This window comes from Panthera pardus, unplaced genomic scaffold (assembly GCF_024362965.1).
Source record: "Panthera pardus isolate Hobbes unplaced genomic scaffold, ASM2436296v1 HiC_scaffold_8, whole genome shotgun sequence".
Lineage (NCBI taxonomy): Eukaryota > Metazoa > Chordata > Mammalia > Carnivora > Felidae > Panthera > Panthera pardus.
The window spans coordinates 27,177,598-27,201,920 of NW_026527013.1; positions in this window are offsets into that span (position 1 = coordinate 27,177,598).

A 24,323-nucleotide genomic window follows, 5' to 3' on the forward strand; every position below is an offset into this window, starting at 1 on the left:
AATCAGAATCTTTCTTTTAACAAAATACCCAAGTAACTTGTATGCATACTAAAGTTTTAGAAGCACTATCTTAAAATACATTGCAATCTTATTTGTGAGATACAAATATGACAAATTGTCATTAATACAGTGTCCGTGGTAAAAACATGGTCCCTGGCGTTTTGCATATGTGTTTCCCTGTTTTGCTGGGCTATTGGACTGAAACCACTCTGCTGCCACTATGGATGACATCTCTGCAAAACGTGGCTGAGTAGGTTGCTGGTGGAGGGACCTCATGAATCAGAATGGAAGTTCTTCCAGGATCAGCCAACAGACTGCATTTCCAGGATATAGCTTCCTGTGCAACAAGAGTGGCCTAAAGTCTAGGTGAATGCAACACAAACTGTCAGACCCTGAGGATTTCTGCAGACTCTAAAGGCAGGCGTTGATTTTCTTATTCCCAAATCTCTTTTTAGCCAGTCTCACTAAGGGAGGTGCTGCCATCCACCCAGTCACTCAAGCCAGTCACCTCCAGGTGGTCCATAGTTCTACTCTTTCACTCTTTGATGATCCCTATGTCTACCCAAATCAGCAGCAAGTCTCCCGAGGGAGTCTCCAAATTCTACCTTCAGCCTCCCTTGCTGTCTCCATTTTCACTGCCTCCCCACCGCTCTTACTGGAACTACTACCTCCTAGTGGCTCCACACTTCCTCTGCACATCCTCTAACCATTACAGCACAAATCACTCCTCTTGTGAAAATCTCCCAGGAGTTTCCATTATACTTAGAGTAAGTGCCAGACTCTACACCTGCACCTGGACAGACCCATAGGGTCTTGCCTAACCTGGCCTCTGCAGCTGCATGTTGCTCCTCTTTCCCGCTGTTCACTTGCCCCCAGCCTCTGTCTCTTTATTGGGTCTTAGGTGTGCTGTGCTCCATGCCTTTCTGCCTTGCAGATGCAGATCTCTTGTCTGGATGGTTCTCCTCCCTTTCATTGAATTCTTAGCTCATTTTAGTCCCTTGGGTCTCATTTAATCCCCACCTCCCCCAAGGTGCCTTCCTGGGAGTGCTCTACAGAAAGGAGTCCCTCTGTCAATTTCCATCTCAGCCCCTTGTTTCTCTCCTTCGTGGCACTTCATTACAAGTTGCAATCCTTCTGCATCTTTGCCTTTCTATTTTTATCTTCCCTTTTAGAATAGTAGAGCTCATGTCTGTATTGTTCACTACTGTGTCCCCAGGTGAACTTTCATGCCTGGCACATGGTAGGTACTTAATAGATACTGGCTAGGACTAACTGACTGACTACCTGAATGAATGGACGGATTTATTCCTTTGCACAGCTGATGGCTGCTTAATTACGTGATGCTGTCTGGAATTTATCTCCCACTAAAGTACAACATGCCCACTTCTTAATTCTGAGCTCATCACCCTCACACTAGATTGCTGAATGTATTGTTAAAGTTCTCAGGAAAGCACTTAAAAAAGAAGAAAGAAAAGAAAGGAAAGCGGAATTCATTTTTACAGAGTCTGTTTGCTCTGCATCCCTGGTCCTCCCATGACCTCGTCCTGCTTTTGGAAAGGGCGGTTCCTGGCAGTGGCTTCATCAATCTCTGGTCCCGGACCCCTGCTGTTGGAAACTGCAGGAAACGCAAGCACAACATCACCTTTAATTAGCAGGAGAGGAGCTTGCCTGATATGCACAGATAGTGCCGTGAAAATAAGCAACAGAAAAATGTGAGGCAGGACCGGGTTCACGGAAAAGAACTAGGAAATGAAAAAGAATAATTATCCTGTTTTAACATAATGTTGTTAATCTGTATTGCCCATTATCATCTAGAGTGTCTTGCCTATTGAAGTATGTGAGCTGTAGAGCTGCTCTTTGCTCCAGCAGTGTAGCTAACGTAAGGGACTGGCTCCCCATCCATCATCATAATTAGTTTGTCATAATTTTCTGCCCTTCTTGGCTCTGCAGTAAAAAGATAGAAGAGGCATTTAAAGTTACTCAGGAATTGTTCCCCAAATTTCCTCCCTGTTCTTTATGGGAACAGATAGCTGTATTTCTGCCCTATTTATTTTATGTTTGGCCTGTGATAATGAAGTATATTTCATCTGGAAGTATATAGCTTTAATTTTCATGTTCTACTTGGAAACATCTCGCTGTTTCATTTTGTTTCAGGCTGTACAGTATATAAAGAGAGCCCACGCTTCCTTCTGAACTCACCCATCACCCACCAGAGTTAATTCTAGTTTCAAGACCAACATTATGACTTCATGAGCTGACTGCATAATAGCAGGGACCGGTTCTGCGGTCCTTTAGAATCTACAAAGTGCTGCCCTCGTCTTAGCTCTGAGTTCTCACAACAGCTCTGGGGTGTACGAGGGGCAGGGGTTATCCACATGCTCCTGGTAAAGAATGAGGGGCGGCCAGAGCAACCGGCTTGCCCAGGGCCAGGCTGCTAGAGCAAGGGGGACCTAGGGCTGGAATCCCGGCTCTCTAATTGTAAATGATGGGCCTTCTCTGTTACATTAGCAGTATCTTCTCACGCTGCTGGTGTTTGCTTCTGCTGAGGTGGGAGACAGGGCGATTTTCAGTCAGTCTTTTTCATTCCCTCAACATCGTGGAGAGTATAAGCTTGTTCTGCTTGTGGTGGAAAAAGGGAAAGCACATCAGTATAAAAAATGTGGAGTTTAAAAAGGATTTTATGGGGTACCTGGGTAGCTCAGTTGGTTAAACATCCAACTTTGGCTCAGGTCATGATCTTGTGGTTTGTGAGTTCGAGCCTTGCATTGGGCTCCATGCTGATAGCTCAGAGCCTGGAGCCTGCTTCGGATTCTGTGTCTCCCTCTCTCTCTGCCCCTCCCCCACTCACACTCTGTTTCTCTCTCAAAAGTAAATAAACATTAAAAAAATAAAATAAAATAAAAGGGATTTTGTGATCTAGGGCAGAGGTTCTCAAAGTGTCATCCTCAGATTAGCAGCATCCAGAAGCTTGTAGGTTTTCAGGCCACACCCCAGACCTGCTGATTGCAAACTCCGGGGTGGGGTCCAGCAATGCAAGCTGAAGTTTGAGAACCACTGGTCTAGGGGAAGATGGGGAAATGTGGGAGAGAACAGAGAAGAGAGAAATAACACTGTGCACCACAGAGAGGAAAAAATTTGTTCCTCTGCTTTCTGAAGTTCAATGTCTGGGGCTGTATAAATTAAAGTGACAAAAGTAGATTTACAGTTTAAAATGCATACAAATTTTATTTGATGTTCATATTCTAGTTTGTATATGTACACGGGGGTCTCACAGAAAGGGAAGTGAACAGTCAAAGAAGCAGTTAGGCCTAGGAGCCTATATACCATTAACAATTTTTTTTTTTTACATTTATTTTATTTTTGAGAGACAGAGCACAAGTGGAGGAGGGGAAGAGAGAGAGGGAGACACAGAATCTGAAGCAGGCTCCAGGCTCCGAGCTGTCAGCACAGGGCCTGATGCGGGGCGTGAACTGACAAACTGCAAGATCATGCATGACCCGAGCCGAAGTTGAATGCTTAACCAGCTGAGCTACCCAAGCTCCCCTGGAGCCTATATACCATTTTTAAAAAGAGTCATAAATGTGCGGAGAAGCGACGAGACAAGGGAAGAGAGTTTGGGCTGCTAGGGTCGGTAAATTGTGGGAGGGTAAATATATGGGGGAGAAACTAATAGAAGATAAGAATTCAGTAAGGTTTGTTTATGTAGCTTCGAGAAGATGCTGTTTGCAATGGTAAGAGTTGTCTCTTCTTCCTGGTTTGGGGGAGGGGAAGGGGAACACTCTCCCAAAAGGAAATTTATTCCCTATTTTTAGACAGAAAGGGGCAGGGTAGAGAGCTTTTTATGCATCTGCTGTTACTTTCTGTTCAAAATAATCCTCATGCCAAAGTGATCTACTTTGGGGTAGCATATTCTGGTCCCCTTCAACACTGAGTGGGACTCAGGAGCTAGATTGCTGGGTTTCTACTGCAATCTTGTCACTTCATTCATCCACAAAGTATTTGCTGAGGACTTGCTATGTGCCAGGCACTGTGCAGATGCTTGGGAAATAGCAGGGGAAAACATCAAAGTTCTCTGTCCTCAGGGACCTGACCTTTTGCCTTACATTAATTGACCAGGTGATTGGAGGCACAAATTACTTCCCCTCTCTGTCCTTTCCCCAACCCCCCCCCCCCCACCCCAGCCTGTAAAGGAAGAATGCTAATAGTGTGTAACTCACAGAGATTTTTTAAGAGTGAAACATAAAACACCCAGTGTGCAGCACAGGGGTAGAGCTCTACAAGGCCTTCCCCCCCTTTCCTGATTACACATTCTCAGCCACCAAATGCTATCGACAAACTGACAGTGCTGTCTCTTGCCACCTGTCCCCCCAAATATGATTATAAATGGACACAGACATCACCAAGATGCTTAAAACAGATGCTCAAAATATTTGATTTAGAAGTGTCTGAGAATTCAAGGACCCAGGTGATAGGTACCTCTTTGTGAAATATCCAAACTTTTGTTACAATTTCAACTATCATTATGGCAATATCAGCCCAAACATTCTGGGAATAAATATGCTCTTGGCACTGTTTCTGAGTTCTCTAACTTGACAAAAGCTCAGAGATGAGGAGCTTACAGAATGATTTCAAGCGACATGGGGCTTAATTACAGATATCTTAGATTTAAAGGTCTGACTGCTCCAGGAGGGCAGAGATGGCGCAAAGATAGGGGGTTTCCAGGGCTGACTTCAGGTCTGTACTCCCTCGAATAGAAAGTTGTGCTGTATCAAGGCTCAAAGCTCAGCTTCTCTAAGACATGCTCTCACATTAGGTCAGCCTCTGTGAAATTCCCCAGTGATGGGTTTGGGGATGGAGCAGACAAACACAGTTTGCTAGCCACTGGGAAACCAAGTACAGCATCTCCTATCTGACTCTGTAATCCCTCCCACCCTAGTTTAAGACTGCTGAGAGCTGTATTGCTAAGACAGTGTAGGCAAAAAGTCCAGTGTGAACCTCTTATCCTCCCAAGTATAATTTTTTAATGTTTATTTATTTTTGAGAGAGAGAGAGAGAGAGAGGCAGGGGCAGCGAGAGAGGGAGACACAGAATCTGATGCAGGCTCCAGGCTGCAAGCTGTCAGCACAGAACCCAACTGGGGGCTCAAACTCACAGACCGTGAGACCATGACCTGAGCCCAAGTTGGAAGCTTAACCGACTGAGCCACCCAGGCACCCCCCCTCCCAAATATAAATATTGAGGATGCTTTTTGTTGTGTGGTATATTGGTTGTGTGTATATTGCGTGGTTTGTGGCGTGGTGTATTGGTTGGAAAGAGAGAGAGAGAGATAGGCAGTGAGTGGATGTGTGGGCATCAGAGCAAGAGAGAACAGGAAGGAAGAAAGGGAGAGAAGGAAGAGGAAGGAAAAAAGGCAGAAAGGGAAGGAAGGAGGCAAGAAGAAAGCAAAGGGGCAAGAAAGAGAAGGAGGAAGAGAAGGAGGAAGAGAAGGATAAAGGAGAGGAAGGTAGGCAGGAAGGAGGAAGAGGAGGGGATGGGAGGGGGGAAGAAGACTAGTACCTGCAGAGCCCACTCAAATTTCACAACCCAACCTGCTCCCTGAAGGAGAAGAGAAGACAGGCGTCCTTAACTGCTGTCTGTCAGTGGGCATGGGTGGCCTGGCATGCTTCTGGGTGGAACAAGAAGTGGCCTGAGGGTGTATCTTGGGTGAGGAGCCCTTTAACTCAGTGTCCCTGACCACCCCTGTAATGTGGCCAGGTGATTGATGATCCCTGTCCCCTTCGTTGGACCTGCACCTCTAGCAGGGGACTCAGCCCTGTGGCTCTTGTGACACACATACACCTGCACATCTGTATCTTCTTCTAGACTTTGGGCATTTGGAGGGTGGGGTCCACATCTTGGGCACCATATCATTTTCCACAGTGCCTTGTGCTTTATACTTCGTAGGGATCACAATGTTTGTTTAATGTGATGGAATTATTTACTGAGAACTGTTTTATTTCTTAGGAAAAAAATAGAATCATTGGGGTACAGTTTTCCAGTGTACTCTACTGATTACAAAGGGTATAATGATTCCTCTTTTTAATCCCTTCTTAATAAGGAAACGTTACTGAGCTTAAATTTGGTGGAGCTTTTTGTATTTTCTCTCCCCAGCCCTAACAGCCTTCCTGTTCCATTCTAACAGGAAGAAAGCTCTGGAAGAACCCCTAATATTTCAGATCTAAATTTAAAGAAGTCAGATTCAATTGCTCAGTTAATTAAATTTGCAGTAGTCTCTTTGGAGATATTTATGGACTTATTTTCACACTTTTGCGTTTCCCTTTTCCTCTAGTTGAGCAGTAGCAAATACAAAGTGACAACCACATTACTGTACATGGAGTTATTTACAGACCAGGATGATGGATTTCCTGATAATAATTTAATAGGGTAATTTTCCTGGGATACAGACTCTGGACCCCTTGGTTTATCCTTTTCACCTGTTGCATTGTGTGTTGTCTTAATCTCACATGACTCCCAGCTAGAATCTTGGCCCATTTGGGTTTGGCAGGTGCACTGTCTAAAATTTGGGGGTTTTCTCTGTGGCTTGCAGCTAACAGCCAAAGATTTGGACATGTGGTCTACTACTCAGACATCTTAAAAGTAGAAGCAATGCAATAAGATGAGGCCATCAAAGTTTTCCTTGCCTTGAAAACCAAAAGATATATAGATTCCCAGTTCCAGGACAAGCTTTTATTCAGTTATGAAACATTCAAGCCATTTTCTCCAATAATGATTCTGAATACTACATAGCATTTAAATAATCACAACCCATTTTCACACCATAGCTTCTAGTATTTCTGTGAGTGTGTGCCAGGAACTTTACTCAAACCTTTATTGCCTTCTCTTATAGAATCCTCACAATACCTTATGACACAGATTGTTATTATTTCCATTTTGTAAATGTGGAAACTGAGGCTCAGAAATAGCCATTGATGCTCCCCAGGTCACACAGCTGGCAAATGGCAGAGCCTGGTCTCAAGTCTAGATCCTTTGATTACTAACCCATAGGATTTCCACTATCCCATTTTTATTATGTAAATAAACAGAATCTGAGATGAAAAGCACAAAATAGCAGTGGGAATAATAGATAATGAAAAGCAATGCAGGGGCACCTGGGTGGCTCAGCGGGTTAAATCGTCTGACTTCAGCTCAGGTCATGATTTCATGGTTCATGAGTTCGAGCCCCTCGTTGGGCTCTGTGCTGACAGCTGAGAGCCTGGAGCCTGCATTGGATCCTGTGTCTCCCTTCCTGTCTGTGCCCCCCTGCCACCCACCTCTGCTCGTGCTCTGTCTCTCTCTGTCTCTCAAAAATGAATAAACATTAAAAAAATTCAAAAAAAGAAAGGCAATGCATAATCCATAAATTAGAGTTTGGCATTAAGAAATAGGTATAATAAACTTTCAGACTGAGCTTCTCTGCAAAGACATTTCAAAGACATTTCTTGGATTTGAAAGAACATCCAAGAAAAATGTAAAGAACAAAGGGCTTTGCCCTACCAGATATTAAAACATATTATGGATCTATAGCAATTAGAAAAGTGTGGCATTGACAAGTGGACCAAGACAGAGAATCTGGAAATATACCCATAAAAAATGGAATTGTTTTTATATAAGAGAGTTGATATTTAAAATGAATGGCAAAGAAATGGGCTGATTATTCAGCAAGTGGTGATACTGAGCCTCTGTTTTTTTGCGGGGAAGGCGTTCCTATCTCATATTATTTCTGGAAATACTGGAATAAAAGCCTAATATTAAAAATACATATTATAAATCATAAGATCTCCCAGGGTGTTTCTACGAAGACTCAAATTCAAGCTGTAAAGTTGAAAATGTATTTGCCCACACCTAGGCAATAACTATTGACTCTTCAGACATAACCATATTAATACCCTATACTTTGTATCTGAGTGGGCTATGCAAGAGATGCACTCAATATTGCACATCTCCTACTTGGTTACCAGGTCCCTTTGGTAATCAGAGGCTTGTACTTTGGGGATAATTGGCTGGGATTGGGGGTGCAAGATTTGTTATTGAAGAAAGCAAAGCAAAGCTCCTTCAACTCCTCATCCATCCCACTCATGCGTAGGGTAGGTAGTTTTATGAACGTTCCCATGACAGCCGCTAATTCCTGAGACTATCATTATTGCTGGTGACCGTTCTGTGTGTCCTGCTAGACTGCAACTTACAAAAGAAAAGGAGTTCTGTCTGCTTTGCTTACCACTGGGCTTATCCCAAAGCTCAGCCCATCCTGGTGCCCAATAATGCTTTGTGGAATGTATAAATAACCACATTTTCGGCCTCATGAACAGAGATAACAGAGTTTGGTAGGGGAGAAGGTAGAAGTGTGTAGCAGGGAGATTGACAGGTCTGTATGAGCATTCTGTGCCATATGGGAAATGTGTGTGTCTGTGGTTTCTAACAAGGTCCAGATAAATAAAGAGAAAGCATGGGAATGTACCATCCCAGGTAGGGATGGGGACATAGAGGGATATATGGCAAAAAAACATATTAGCTATTCTTCTCTCAATCCTTACATCATGCCAGACACCATGCTTAGCACTGTGTGTGCATAATTCCATCTATTCTCCATAGCAACCTTAGGGATGGATGCTGTTATTGTAGTGATTTTCCCCATGGGCAAACTGAAGCTCAGAGAGGGTAAGTGACTTTTGCAGGGTCACTCAGCTAGTAAGTGGCAGAGTCAGAACTCAGAATCAAACCCCTAGTGCCTCCCAACAGACTGAGCTGAGTCTAGTGAAAAGCATGTTGTTTAGGGATAGGAAGCTGTTTCATCTTCGGACTCTTCGGTCCTCCCTTCCCCTGGCAGACAATAGAAAAAAGTCAAGGAAGAGCAACCCTAAACATGCCACATCCAGCCCTTGGAGACCTCAGCCTTCCCTGTGGGTGAGAAGTGATTTCTACTGCTGTTGGCCAGGGCCCTCCATGGTGGTTGATGCCTGCATCTTGCAAAAGGATGCCTATAAGACAGATGGCAGTTTCTCGAGCTCTCTGGCAGGCAGTACTGCTTTCCCACCAGCATACACTTCACACAAGAGCTGACCTTGTCCAGATGAAATGCTTCATTAGCCTACCATTGTCTGCTCTGTCTTTTGCACAGGGCCAAACTTAAGACCTAACTGCAAATTAGTAGTGGCTGTCAACCAACTGGATCCCTGCAATCCATGATCTACAATTTTCATTTGCCATGACTGATTGTCTCATTCTATACGAAGGCAGTGGTATAAACCCAGGCAATAATTGCTTGGCCTCAGCTAAATGTATCTTATGTTTCTTAAATGAATTCTAAAGACTGGTCTTAATATTCCTTAGTTTTCTTTTCTGTTAGGAAATAATTTGAAAGTTTGCAAAAGGATACCAAAACTGAAAAGAGTACATCAATTTCCTTTATTTAAATTGTTCATTTCTACAGTTACTTATGATGAATAGGCAAAAGACAAAAGGCAAAAACAAAAAGCCACAACAATCCTCTTAATAAATGTTTCTATTTGAGTAATTATTTTAAGGTAAGAGGTTCAAGTTCCTAATTGGAGGAAGTGATAGAAAATCAATCAGTTGTTTGGAGAATGAAAATAAACTACTTAAATTAGCTTTGTGTGGCCTGTGGGTATTTTGATCCTGGAGAACCAAACCTAACAAGGCTAATTTTAAGAGAGAACAGCACTGATGCAGGTGTTTTGTACTCACACGAAGAATTTTATATAAAAATGTAATGTACATGTACATTTAGATTAATACCAGATCCCAAGAAATGACCATGCTGGAGGGAAAGGAAAATTGGTATGACAGATGCATTTGCTTATATGACCTATACCCAAATGAGCTAGCACTGACCTGCTAAATCTGAAAATAGTGATGTTAATTCCATCACATAGTATTTTGGCCCATTTCTATAAACAGATAGTTCAGTTCCCTTAAGATGAAGCTAATTGTCACTCCATGACCTCTTTTCAGAGAAGAGATTCTTCAGCAAGGAATTTTGGGGGCGGAAGGGATAGGATCTCTCCCTTATTCAAGAGCCAGTCTGACTTACGGTGGTGAAAAGAAACTTTTCCTTGAGAAGATTCGGAGATCCCTGTCCAGGCCATAAAAGGAAAGGTTGAGAAAGGAGAACCCAGCCTTCAGAGCCTACTCAGACAGGTTAGTCTTGGCAATGAGTTGAGGATCTACACACCCATTCTCTTAAACTCTGTGTGCAGCATGCCTTGCAAAGTTCCCATGTACCCCACCAGGGTTATGTCCAAGTTTGGAGTCACTCTTCTTGGTATATGAAGCTGTGTAAGGACTGCTTTTTAAAAAAAAATTAATGTTTATTTATTTTTAAGAGAGAGAGAGAGAGAGAGGGAGGGGCAGGGAGAGACAGGGAGACACAGAATCCGAAGCAGGCTCCAGGCTGTGAGTTGTCAGCACAGAGCCCGACACGGGGGTTGAATTCGCGAACTGTGAGATCATGACCTGAGCCGAAGTCGGACGCTTAACTAACTGAGCCACCCAGGTGCCTCAGGATAGCTTCTTATGAAACCTCAAGGGGACTAATGTGCAGATAAGGGTATGCTGAATGAGTCAGTGTGGCTTAGCCCAGTTAAGACCTGTTGTTTATGAAGCCTGGTAATCCTGGACCAGATTATGGCTCACAGTGATGTGTGACTGCAAGAAAAATTATGCATCCTCTCTGAATCTCAGCCCCTTTATTTGTTAAAAGAGGATGACATTGGGACCTTCCTCAAAGTGCTATTGTGGCGATAAAATGAGATAGCATGCATACATTTTCACATTTAAATTTCTAGCTGTCTGTTGATGATTTATGAGTTGGCATAGATGATGCAGAACTCAACTCACATAAATTAGTATCAAAATAATTGAACCCATGTGACTACCAAATCTACTAAGAAGTTCAGTTTTCTGTGTAAGGTATGTGATTGCAGGGAAGAGGCATCCTTAGGAAGACACTCAGGATCCAGCTCATTCATCTTTGGAATTTGAGACAAAATTTCAAATATAGGATAGTTCAAGACTTTTAGGATACCTAATGGAAGACACATACTTGACCATAAAACTAGTAAAACAACATGAAGGAATGTCTGCAAGATACTCCCTCTACTCACCAAAATCTGCTATCAATTATATCCTAAATAAGAGAACAGCTAACCACTACGTAAACAAATAGCGATATTAAAAATTAAGTCATTTTAATTGTACTAAATAGTTATTCATGAACCAATTAAGCTGAAAGTCATGTGGTTCATGGAGTCTCCCTTCAAATATCAGATAACATCAGTCTTCCTATCTATCAATAAGCACAAGACACCCATAAAATCATAGGCTCTGAAAACTTCCAGAGACCTTCTCATAGATAAAACTCATTCATTGCAGGTTATATCAGTAAGTCAATTCAACTTAGTTTGATAGCTCATAACTGTCCAGGCTGTTGTATTTACTGAGCCATACACTACCCTTTTTTCAAGCGTGCTTGAGAAAATTACTTGTGAGACTATTTCTCTTCTGGGCACAATCAAGTACTTTAGAATGAACTCCATAACTGCAGATTCAACATAGCATTAGGCTTGGTAATAATATCAAAAAATATTGCTTTAATAATGCTGTGAAGTTGCCTAGAATCCCATGACTTTCCTTCTGCTAGTAATTCAGCCAGATAACTTATCAGTGAATGTGTATGAGTGCCAAAGAGCAAGGCCCAATTTAAGGAACAACAAAAACCTCAAGGTTAAGGAGAGAGGACTAGAAGCAACACCCTCTAAATGAGTTGGCTTCTTTGGAGGGAGGCTGCTACCCTAACCCAGGACCTTGTGCCTTCTTCACAGTGAGAAAACAGGGCTGGATGGTCAAGAGAGGCTTCCCAGTGGGTGGTTTGGTTTCTTTTTTGGGATCTTCCCGTTATTCCTCTTCATTGCCAAGTTTATATAAACCTCTAAGAAAGTTCTCTCCTCCATGTCCTTCTCCTTTATAAGTGTGTCGGAGCACGTTGGAGACTATAAAGCGCTATGCAAATGTAAGAGCTTTACATACGATGTATGTGTTTGACATGGTCCAGGCGCTGCTGAGAGTCTGAAAGAATCACGCAGTGTGGAAAGGACATAGATATCCATCATCAAATCCAGTGTTTGCAAAAAGCGGGAACACCTACCACTGGTGATACCTGGGATGATTTTAGCTGACAGGCGAAGGAACATTTTTGTTACACTAGTTATAATTTATATTTCAATAAGTGTGCATGTATTTATCATGATGTGTAATAGGAAGAATAAGTGTACCTTTACATAATAGATATTATTGTGTAGAGCAAGGGTAAGTAAAATAAATTTGTGGATTTAGTTGAAATAGAGAAAAATAGTAGTATGAGGATACACAGACTTGATAAAAAACTATGAAGATGGGATATATATTACTGAGATTTGAAAAATATTGAGGCCCAGAGAAGGGGACGGGACTGTCTTGCCCAAGGTCAGATAGCAAGTGAGAGGCACCGCTGGGACTATTATTCATGTCTTCTAACTCCCAGGATCTTCCAGGTCTTTTGACTTCATATAGCAGGACTTCCTTCCTTAGCTGGCCATGTCTCCATTCAAGTTTGAGTTCACCACGAAGAAGCAACAGTGCTTTCCTATATATGGATACCAGCTGAAGAGTTTAACTTAGACAGTAAAGTGTTAAAATCTTCAACAGTGCATTTGAAACATGGGTCTTGAACATGTTACTATCGATAGCTTGCAGAACAGCTGCTATGAGCATGAGCTCAGGCCAAAAATTGGGACCTTTCCCTGGCCCTTTGCAAAGCCTCAGAAGTTGTGCACAGCTAGAGAGAGGAAGCAGTAGCCAAGCCAATTCAGCATGTGGCATGCCTCCTAGTCTGCAGCCTCCTTCCCCCACATGCCAGACCAAAATCACCACCATTCTCAATTCCCATCCATTTAGAAAGCAGGGAGATTAAAAACAAGAAAGTTTTGCTAAGAGACCGAAAAAGAAGTCCCTGTCTGCAGAGATCATAGTCCGTCTCCTATCTGCAGTTCATTTATAGTAATGACTACCATTCATTTATCACTGTGCCTACATAATTTCTGAACCCCCTACCTCTACAAGTAGCATTCCTATCCCCATTTTGCAAATGTGGTAAAGGAAGTTCAAGGTTAATTTGCTCAAATGGGAAGATTTCTCGATTCCAGGCCTATCAGACTGCAAAGTCCCAAGACTCACATTCAGTAGTATGGGAAAGAGAAGAGACATAGGAAATGATATTGAATAACATAACGACACATGTTATTTCATGCTAGATTAGACAGCAGAGACTTTTAGGGCTAAAAGAATTCACAGTAGGACATATCATTATTTTATTCACTTATTTACCTAAAGTCAATTTGGATCCCTCACTAGGTGCCAGGAACTTGGCATTGATCTGAAATTGAGGTCAGCAAGCTACAGCCCAAAGGTGAATTCCAGTCCACTACCTGTTTTTGTAAATAAAGTTTTATTGGAACACAGCTGTGGCTATTTATTCTGTGGCTGCTTCTGTGCTACAACAGCAGAGTTGAGTAGTTGTGACAGAGACCTTTGGGCTTGCAACATCTAAAATATCTATTATCTGGCCTTTAACAGAAAAAGTTTGCTAACTATTTATCTAAAAATCCCAGAAGACTTTGTATAAGAGGTGGAACTTGATTAAGAGAGGAAAATTAAAATTTTGAGTACAGGAGAAGGGGTCACAAACTCTGAATCCTAATTTACCCAGACTACATAGAAAAAGAGAGCGAGAGACCCAGAGAAAGTAGCAGTTTGAGCTCATTATTCTAATTTGTAAAATGGAGATAGAGCCACCTGCTCTGACTGCCTCCCAAGTTTTGGTGGGTTGGATGACACAGCAGGTAATAAATAATAATAACTTCATTTTATTGCATACTAATTGAGCATTCTTTCTAAGCAATTTACATGCAATATCTTACAGTATCGTACACACAACCTCAGTGTAACCCAATGAAAATGTTGCTTGGTGTGAAGGGATTACTGACTAGAAACCATTAATGCACTTTTTAATTTTGTCTTTCTGAGAATTTGATCTTTGCTCTCCTTAGCTCAACTGTGGCATCTGCTTGGGGTGGCATGTGGGAGTGAGGAGGAACATTAGGATTTGTTAAGGAAGGAAGTCGGAGACAAGGTCTTAGCTTCTGAGATGCAAAGAAAACTTGCAAGTTGGATGATTTCCCTGAAATAATATTTAAATTTTTTATTTCCTCTTTTGGAGGACTGGGGTGGGTCCAAATATGGAAGATCTAGTTTATAACACTGTTGCATGAAGATATTTCTTCTGCTCAGGCAGCCAGCCTGGCTCTAAGGTATCAGGATGTAGGGGAAGTGAAAGGAAAATAGCCCATCTGTTTTCTGGCCTGGTAAATGGTAGGAAGAGAAACAGGTGAGTGGAGAGGAGGAGCAAGAGGAGAGGAATTTGTGTGGATTTCCTCACTTTTGGCTCTGGGGAGGGAAGGTCTATCACATAAGTGAGGATTTAATTGAGGAAAGGGGGTTATTGCCCATGCCATTGAGGCATTTGGACAAGGATCTCATTTTGGACAGCCCCAGAATTCACCCTGTTAAGTTGTACAGGTGGTTAGAAGGAGCTTCAGGGCTTTGGCTTCCCTGACTGTGCTCAGTCCTGCAGTGTGGACACTTAGTGTGAACCATGGGCCTGCCTTGGGACTTTCTGTCACATGGTTGTGCAAGAAAGATAGTACAGAGATCTGGGTCTGCAGGCAGCAGGAGTGAAAAGAGGCCAAGACACTGGGAAGCAGCAGTGGGACTGGACCAAGCCTAGCTGAGGGCCAGAATGGCCACAGTGACCAGGGAACAGGAGCTTGTTCCTGGAAACTGAGGACACTGGAGGCCAAACCCCTGAGCTTCCCACACTCCCTCATATCATGTAAGACTTGAACACCTCAATAAGATACCTGAATACCTGCTTAGGAAAAGAGACAGGAGAAGAGCTTCTGAGGGTCTAAGCTTTTTAATGAAGAGGGACTGAACTAAAGAAATTCTTTACTTTTCAGATTAGATTCAGTTTTAAGCAAGATTGTATATTTCATTTCCTCTCTTCACTTCCCCTGCCCTGCCACTATTCCCACTAGTGGTGGGGAGAGGAGTGGGGAAGTCAGATTCATTTTGGTCAAAATTGTTTACAATTATATATATTTTTCTGTACAAACAAGTTGTATTGTCAGTGAAAAGTAACAACCCCTTCACACTGTCATCATCCCCATTGTCACTCATCTGTCTGGCTCTAAAACCAGAGCACCACTGAAAACTTGAAAGACATACACAAAGTTAGAGCTGCTATCATCATTGTGATTGTGGTTGTCATTGTTAGGATTTAGGCCACTGTGCTAAAATAAAATCCAAACTGCAGACATCACAATTGAGGCTGGAACTGGTATTGTGGAAGACGCTAGCTGTATGCAAAAATGGAGCAAGGTCCTGGAAACCAATGAATGAAAGCAGCAACATGTAGAAGATTGAACCACAGCCCACCCTGGGGGGCTCAGGGCAAGGAAGGGGACCGTCCTTCGGAAGCAAGTATTTTTACCCCTCTGTGTTCTGAGTTTCACTTCAAGGAAAAGGTTGAAAACAGTCTTGGAACTGGAAGGAGAGTTTGCAAGGAAATGGTTCTGTTCTGGCTCTGCAGTCTGAGACCACTTACCAGAATTGGTCCCCAGGGAAGAGCATGTGGCAGTTAGCTAGTCAGGGTGGAGAAGGGAAAGGGTAGGAGCTGGAGAGGTGAGCACTCTGACTCATGGTGATGGAGAGGTGGTGAGGAGGAATGGCATTTTTCCTCCCTATGAAAAGTCTAGAGTTACCCTTTGAAACATTGGCTGTGGTCTGACTAGCTGGCGAATATTCCCGTGTGCCAGAAAGAGAAAGGATGCTGAGCCCTTAGACACCATCTGCTGAGCATGTCCTGGCACATGCCAGCTGCCTGATTGAGTGATTTGGAAGTTATTTGTGTTTCAGGCTCTAAGCACAATCTCTAACACTGTCTTCCTACCAGGAAACTGTTTCTCTCCCTCCTGGAGAGGTCTGAGAGCTCTCGGTTGAGGAGAAACTTCATGACAGTTCATTTGGAGCTTCCATTTGGTGTAGGAAAAATGATGTTTTAAAAAGTAGGCAGAGTTGTGAAGTGTATATAATAAGGCCTGGCTTGGGCACTTGGACACAGAGCCTTTATCCCAAATCTCTTCTAGCAGGTAGGCAGATTTCCAAGTTACAAACTATAGTGCTGAAAATGTGGGATCTAAATGTGCTCGATGTCTCCACCTGACAGAGCAGGCAAGGAGAAGAACCAGGCATGAGTAGGATTTAGTCCGAGGACAGCATTTGTTCCATGAACATTTACTTGTTTGCATCAGCCTCAGTGAGATTCTTACAAAGGAAAAGGGATGGGCCTGTGGATAGTTTTTCCCTCTGTTGCTTCTTGTTTTTTCCTTGTACTGTCTACATTTTATATAATGAGTATATATTTCTTTGCTTCTCAGGAAAAAAAAAGCCTTAAAAGATAGGACTAAAAACTTGGATCTTAACAGCTGCTGACATCCTGTGCCCTCAGATTGTGGTGAGGGGGAGGGAGGGTGAGAGAACAAAGATCCAGATCTCCTTTTAAGGCTTCATGGCTGCCTGCCCACCCCCATTGATTTCATAAGAATCGTACATACTGCTCTGTTTCAAAAACTAGTCTGGGTAACAGGTACCATTAGGGAATTATCATTTAATTTTCTTGGGAGCCATACTGTATTGTATATGTGTGAGCATATAATAGGAGAAAGTCCTTGTTTGTAGGATATATAAGTGGAAACATTCAAAGGTGAATGTCAAGATTGCTGCTTCGTAATTTGAGGTAGTTCTTATAAAAAGGCACATATGAAGCAAGTATTGCAAAAAGTTAAAAACTATTGAGCTTAGTGATTGCTATATGTATATTCCTTGCACTTTTCTTTCAATATTTCTATTTGTTTGAAATTTGGGGTAATAAAAATTTTGGAACAAAAACAAAGAGTCAGACATTACTCTCAAGGAAGCATATTTCACAGTGGGGAAAGGGAAACAAATTTGTTCTGGATGCTCCTTAATGCCACCCTTCCCCTCTCTTCTAACACCCATGTGTTTGTGAAAGACTATTCACAGCACTGTTGTTTATAATACCTTTAAATTGGAAATGGTCTTCACTTCCATCATTAGAATAGTGGTTACATAGCTTAAGGTACGTCTATATAACGAAAGACCATGGAGATTAAAGCAAGCTTATGTATATATATAAAATTATTTAAAAATTTTTATTATTATTTAAGTAGTTCACAAAGTAGAAAAAGGAAAGAAAAAAAACAAAAGAATTTTCCAATACATGCAAATAACCAACAAGAAAAAGAGACATCCTAATACAATATAGGTGCTTTAAACAGACTTCCCAAAAGAGAATATTCACATGGCTTCTAAACATATACAAAGGTGTTTGACCTAATTAGCAATCATTGAAATGAAAATTGAAGCCACAGAGATGTCCCCCTCTACACCAATATGATTGACTAAAATAAAAAGATCCTGATAATAAAAAGTGTTAGAGAAGATGTGGGGCAACTGGAATGCTTATACTCTGATGCTAGGAGTGTAAGTTAGTACATTTACTTTGGAAAAACAGTTTGGCATTATGTAATAAAGTTGAAAACATACATACTTTATGATTCAGCAATTATATTCATAGAAATATTTCCTAAAGAAATTTATACACATATGCAGCAGGATACATATATGAGAATATTTACAAGAGCATATTTGTAAGAGCCAGAAACTGGCAATACCTCATATACCCATCAACAGTAGGATCCATAAATAAATTGTGATGTATTTGTACAATAGAATATTATACTGAAAAAAATGAAAAAATGATAGTTATGAGACACAATTTGGATTAATCTCAACAAACATAATATTAAGCAATATAAAAGTAAGAAAAAATAAGAATATATACAATATGATTCCATTTATGTAAGGTCCAGAGAATAGACAAAATTAGATGATATTGTTAGGTTTGTTTGCATAGAAGATTAAATTATAAACTAAATCAAAGAAATATGTATGCTATATAACATAATGCACTTCTCTCTGCTTCTCTGAGTTTTACAATAAAATAATTAAAGTTGAATGTAGAATATGATCCTAATTTGTCCTACTATTTCTACATGTGTTTTCTTCTATCTTTATGATTGTATGGAGATACTGGGCTTCTTTTCATGTGCTTATTGGCCATTCGTATATCTTCTTCCTTGGACTGTTTGTTCAAATACTTCATTCATTTTAAAAATTTTAAGGTTGAATGGTAAAGAAAGGTATATGTATTAAGGATACTAGTCTTTTGTTAAATGAATATTCATATGTGTATGTACTACAAATATTTTTCTCCCACTTCATGGCTTACTTTCTCATTTTTTAAATCTTGATTTCAGAATAGCAAAAGTTTTGATAAAGTTAAATTTACCAGTTTTTGTTTGTTTGTTTCATTGTCTTTTGTGTCCTTTAAAAGAAAATCTTCGCATACTTCATGTTTGTGAAGATCTCCTTCTATGTTTTCTTCTGGAAGTATTATCAATTTAGTTTTTATGTTTAGGCTCATGATCTAATTTGAGTAATTTGCATGAATCAATGACAAAGTTTAATTTTTCTTATTTCCAGCTGTTGCAGCACCATTTGCTGAAAAGTCTATCACTTTTACATTAAATTATCTCTGCATTTTTGTTGAAAACAAATTGACCATATATGTATAAATGTATTTCTGGATTCTCTATTCTGTTCCATTTAAATACTTCTATGTCTATCTTTATGCCAATACTAAATTCTCACGGTTAGTAGCCTTATATAAATGTCACTTATAATCATATAGTCTAAGTCCTCCAGCTTTGTTTCTTTTTTTCCAAAACTGTTTTGACTATCCTAGGTATTCTGCATTTTAACATACATTTTAGAATCAGATTGTTAATTTCTACAAAAAATATGCTGAGATTTTGATTTTGATTATCAATAGCTCAACTTGGGTGAGAACTGACATCTCAACACTACCAAGTTTCAAATCTATGACCGTAGTATATCTCTCCTTTTAATTAAGTCTTCTTTAGCTTTTCTAAGCAATGTTTTATAGTTTCAGTGCATGTGTCACACATTTTGTTATATTTATCCTTGGGAACATCATGATTTAAAATTGTTAGTATAAATTGTATTATTTTTAAAATTCCAATTGCTAATTGTTAGTATTTAAAATTATAATTGATGTTCGTGTATTGACTTTGTATTCAGCAACCCTCCTGCCAGTCAGGATCCAATCAGAAAATGGAAACCACACCAGTAATTTAAACAAGGAATTTTAATAAATAGAGTTTTTATTTATTTTACAAAATATTATTAAATAGTAACAGGGAGTTAACTACTACAAGGAGTAGAAAACAACTTTTAGCAATTCAGGAATAGTAAATACAGGGATTAGCAACTACCACTAAGACTGAGGTAAAGTACCCAAGAGTAGAACTAAGAATTCAGAGGAAGGCCATGTCCCAAGGATGAGATTCGCTCCTAGTTGGAGGGCTATGGCTGGAGTGCACTGGGTGATGCAGATATATGCTGAGGTGATGATGGGCTGGAAGGGTCCATAGGAAGCCACTTGCTGGAGTACTGGAGAGATTTCCTGGAGAGTAACTGCCACTGATACTCTTACATTCAGTGCTGCTGGTAGCTGTACTGCATGGGTTGGCGGGGATGGAAGGACATACAGAACTAGGAAGAGAAGCTTCCGCAATGCCTTGCAGGGCCTCTCCAGCTTCCTTTCTTGACAAAAATTGACACTGCACTAGCTGACAGCAAATATTTCCAGATCCATCTACATTATCACCAAGCAGGACAAGATGGGCAGATTCGGAACTGAGAGGCAAACATTGATAACTGGCACACTTGCTAAACTTACTTACTAACTTTAGTAGCTCACTGTTTTTCTTTGTAATTTCCTTAGTAAATTCCTTAATATTTTCTGTTCATTTTTTCAATCATCTCTTAACAAAGCAGTTTTACTTTTTTCTTTCCAATCTGGGCACATTTAGTTTCTTTTTCTAAACTTTAAATAGAAGTACCGAGAGCAAACATGCCTTCCTTAAGGGTAAGATATTCAAATTTTCATTATTAAGTATGATGTTAATGGCAGGATTTTTTTTTCATGCCCTTTATCAGGTTGAGAATATTTCCTTCTCTTCCTAGTGTGCTGAGAATCTTTATCATAAGTGAGTATTGAATTTTGTCAAATGTTTTAATGCATTTATTAACATCATCATGTGGTTTTACTTTTTTAGTCTGTGGATATTGTGAATTACATCAGTTGTTTTTCAACGTTGAACCTTTCATTCCTGGAATATTCTACTTGATTGTGAGACTTAACTATTTTATGTATTATTGCATGTAATTGGGTGATACTCCTTTAAGGATTTTTGTTATCTGTGTCCATGAGGAATATTGATGTGTAGCTTTCTTTTTTTGTAATGTCTTTATCTAGTTTTGGTATCATAATAATTCTGGCCACAGGTTAAGGACCCAGTCCCACAAAACTGTTCCTCATCCCATGACATACATTTCAGATGCCAGATGCAAGCTCAGGTTATCACCTGCACTTCTGATCATCCACATAACCAACAATCAGAGATTCCAACGACCCCTTTCTTGGGTTTGATTAATCTGCTAGAGTGTCTTCCAAAACTCAGAAAAACACATACTTAAATTTACCAGTTTGTTAAAGAATGTGGTAATGAATACAGATGAACAGCCAGATGAAGAGAGACATAGGGTGAATTTGGGAGAGTCGTGAGCATAGTTGCTTCTGTCCCTGTGGAGTTGGGGTATGCTACCTTCCCTGTGTGATGGGTTCACCCACCAGGAAGATGTCCAAATGCTATACTATTTGAACTTTATGGAGGCTTCCTCACATACGCATAATCAATTATTAACTTCATTTATAGCTCCTTTCCCCTCTCTGGAAGATAAGGGATGGGGCTGAATAGTTCACACTTCTAATCATGGTTTGGTCTTTCTGGTGACCAGTCACCATCCTGGAGTAATCCAGGAGCCCACCTTGATTTTGGCTCAGGTCATGATCCCAGGGTCATGAAATTGAGGCCCATGTTGGGCTCCATGCTGAGTGTGGGGCCTGCTTGGGATTCTCTCTTTCTTTCTTTCTTTCTTTCTTTCTTTCTTTCTTTCTTTCTTTCTTTCTTTCTTTCTCTCTCTCTCTCTCAAAAATAAAGACAGAAAAGAAAAGAAAAGAAGAGAAAGAAGGAAGGAAGGAAGGAAGGAAGGAAGGAAGGAAGGAAGGAAGAAGAAAGAACAAGAGATGTTCCTAGCACTCTTTATCACTTGGGAATTTACAAGAGTTTTAGGAGCTCTGTAAGATATGTATATATCTTACATATAATTATTACATATATAATATATATTTCTTCATATTTCATAATATACATTTTAACTTATGACAGACTTTTAAAATAAAGTTGTACATATATTATGTATACTATAAAACCATTTCAACAGTATTCCATAATTCCCATCCTTTGTGCTATTCTTTGCATAGATTTTATTTTTATGTTTTAAATTTCACAACACCTTGCTGTTAATTTGCTTTAAATAGTCAATATCTATGTGTAATACATTTTAAACTGAGGGAAAAACTCTTAAATTTACCCACACACTTAATATTTCTGATTTTCTTTCTTTTTTTCTTTTTCTTTCTTTCTTTCTTTCTTTCTTTCTTTCTTTCTTTCTTTCTTTCTCTTTTCTCTCTTCTTTCTTTCTTTCTTTCTTTCTTTCTTTCTTTCTTTCTTTCTTAACTTCCTTCTTTTCTTTTCTTTCCTTTTCTTTCCCTTTCTTTCTTTTTCTTTCTTTCTTTCTTTCTTTCTTTCTTTCTTTCTTTCTTTCTTTCCTTCTTTCTTTCTTTCTTTCTTTCTTTCTTTCTTTCTTTCTTTCTTTCTTTCTTTCTTTCTTTCTTTCGAGTGTATTTGCCAACAGGGAAGAAGTCAGAGGGAGGGAAAGAGAGAAAATCTTAAGCAGGCTCCACACTGTCAGTGCAGAGCCCAACGTGGGGCTCGATTCCACAACCCTGGGATCATGACCTGAGCTGAAATCAAGAGTCGGACATCCAACCAACTGAGCCACTCAGGCGTCCCTGATGTTCTTTTTTCTGGTCCTTGTTTCCATGTGGAATAATATTTCTTCTAAATTCTAAAGAATTTTTAACATTTTCTGAAAATGCAGTTCTATTGGGGATGAATTTTCTTACATTTTGTTTTTCTGAAAAAGTTTTCATTTTGCTTTCTCTTCTGAAGGATATTATCATTGGATATAAAATTCTAGGCTTATAGGTACTCTTCTTCTGCAACATTTTCAAGATGTTTTTCCATTGTCTTCTAATTCTATAGATTTATAGTTTTCATCATATTTGGGAAGCTTTTTGCCTTTAATATTTAAAATTTTTTTTTGTAACTCCTTCTTCTAGGACTCCTACAATGTATATTTCATACCATTTTCTGTTCTCTTCTCCCTGTGCTTAGTTTACTTTACATTCTATTGTTACATTCAAGATTACCTTATTATTGTTTTCAGGGTCAAATCTGCTGTTAGATCTATCTATTAAATTTTTATTTTAGATATTACAATCTTTTATCTTTAAAAGTTCCATTTGACTTTCTATTAATATGTTTGATTTCTCTCATCTTTATAGTTATGTTTCTATGAAATACAAATCCATTGTTATGATAACTGTTTTAACTTTTAACTCATCCTTTTCTGTGTGTTCCATATCTCCATCATCTTGTCTCTGAGTTCCATCATCTGTCATTTCCATGTTTATTTCTATGGAGTGGTTTTCTCCTGATTATATCACATTCTCCTGACTATTATCTTGTTTAATAATTTTTGGTTGGATGCTGTACATTGTGTATATTACACAGTTGAGTGTCTGGATTTCATTGTCTTCCTTTAAAGAATTTTGGACATTATATTGAAAGATGTGTATTTTTCTATCAGCTTGAGCTTATTGAGTTCTTTTTTTAAGGATATGTGAGGGTTAGTTTATAGTAAACTTTATTCTAGGCATAGATGAGCTCTATTACTACATCATGACCCCTCTTGGGTGTCCACTGAATATCATGGGTGATCACTGTGGATACTATACTCTGATTCATCAAAACTTAAACACCTCCCAATCATATGTGAGCACTGGCAATTGTTCTGCCTTCTTAACTCAGTCATTCTATGTCCTGTCTTATGGAGTTTCATTCTATTCAAGTACAACTTTGTACTTCATAAAGACTGCAGGTAACCCCTATTCAGCTTTCTGGAACTCTTTGATTGCGTGACTTCATCCTTTTTGGAATTCTGCCTACATTTTCCATCCATTTTATCCTCTTCAGTCTTCAGCAAGACCACCAGGCTTTATTTGGTTCTCCCTTCCCTGTTCATAGTCTTAAAATTGCTTCAGACAGAGAACCACAACAATTGTAGGGATTACTTTTTTCCTTCTCTCTGGGATCCCAATCTGTGTTGCCTATTTTCCAATGTCTGAAAATATTTATTTCATATCTATTGTCCAGTTTTCTAGCTGATTCTTGTAGGAGGTTAAATATGTTCCTTATTTCTCTAGTATATCTCATTTTAAACAAAATGTTAATTATAAACTGAATTTTAAAATTGAATTTATTTAAATTATAAAAGGAACCAAATCCAGTTCACTCACTTATCCCACCCCACCCCTTCTGGCATCCACCAATCTATTCTTTGTATTTATGAGATTGCTATATATATGTATGTGTATATCCCCCATATATATATATATATATATATATATATATATATATATATATGTATAGATTGCACATATAAGTAAGATCATATGGTATTTGTCTTTCTCTTTCTGACTTATTCCACTTGCTATATGCCCTTGAGGTTTATCCATGTTGTCTCAAATGGCAAGTTTTCATTCTTTGTTATGGATGAATAATATTACTGTATATACATACCACAATTTCTTTATCCATTCTTCCATTGATGGACTCTTAGGCTGTTTCCCTATCTTGGCTATGGTAAGTAATGCTGCAATAAACATAGGGGCACATGTATCTTTTCAAATTAACATTTTTATTATCTTTGGATCAATACCCTGAAGTAGAATTCCTGAACTGTATGCTAGTTCTATTTTT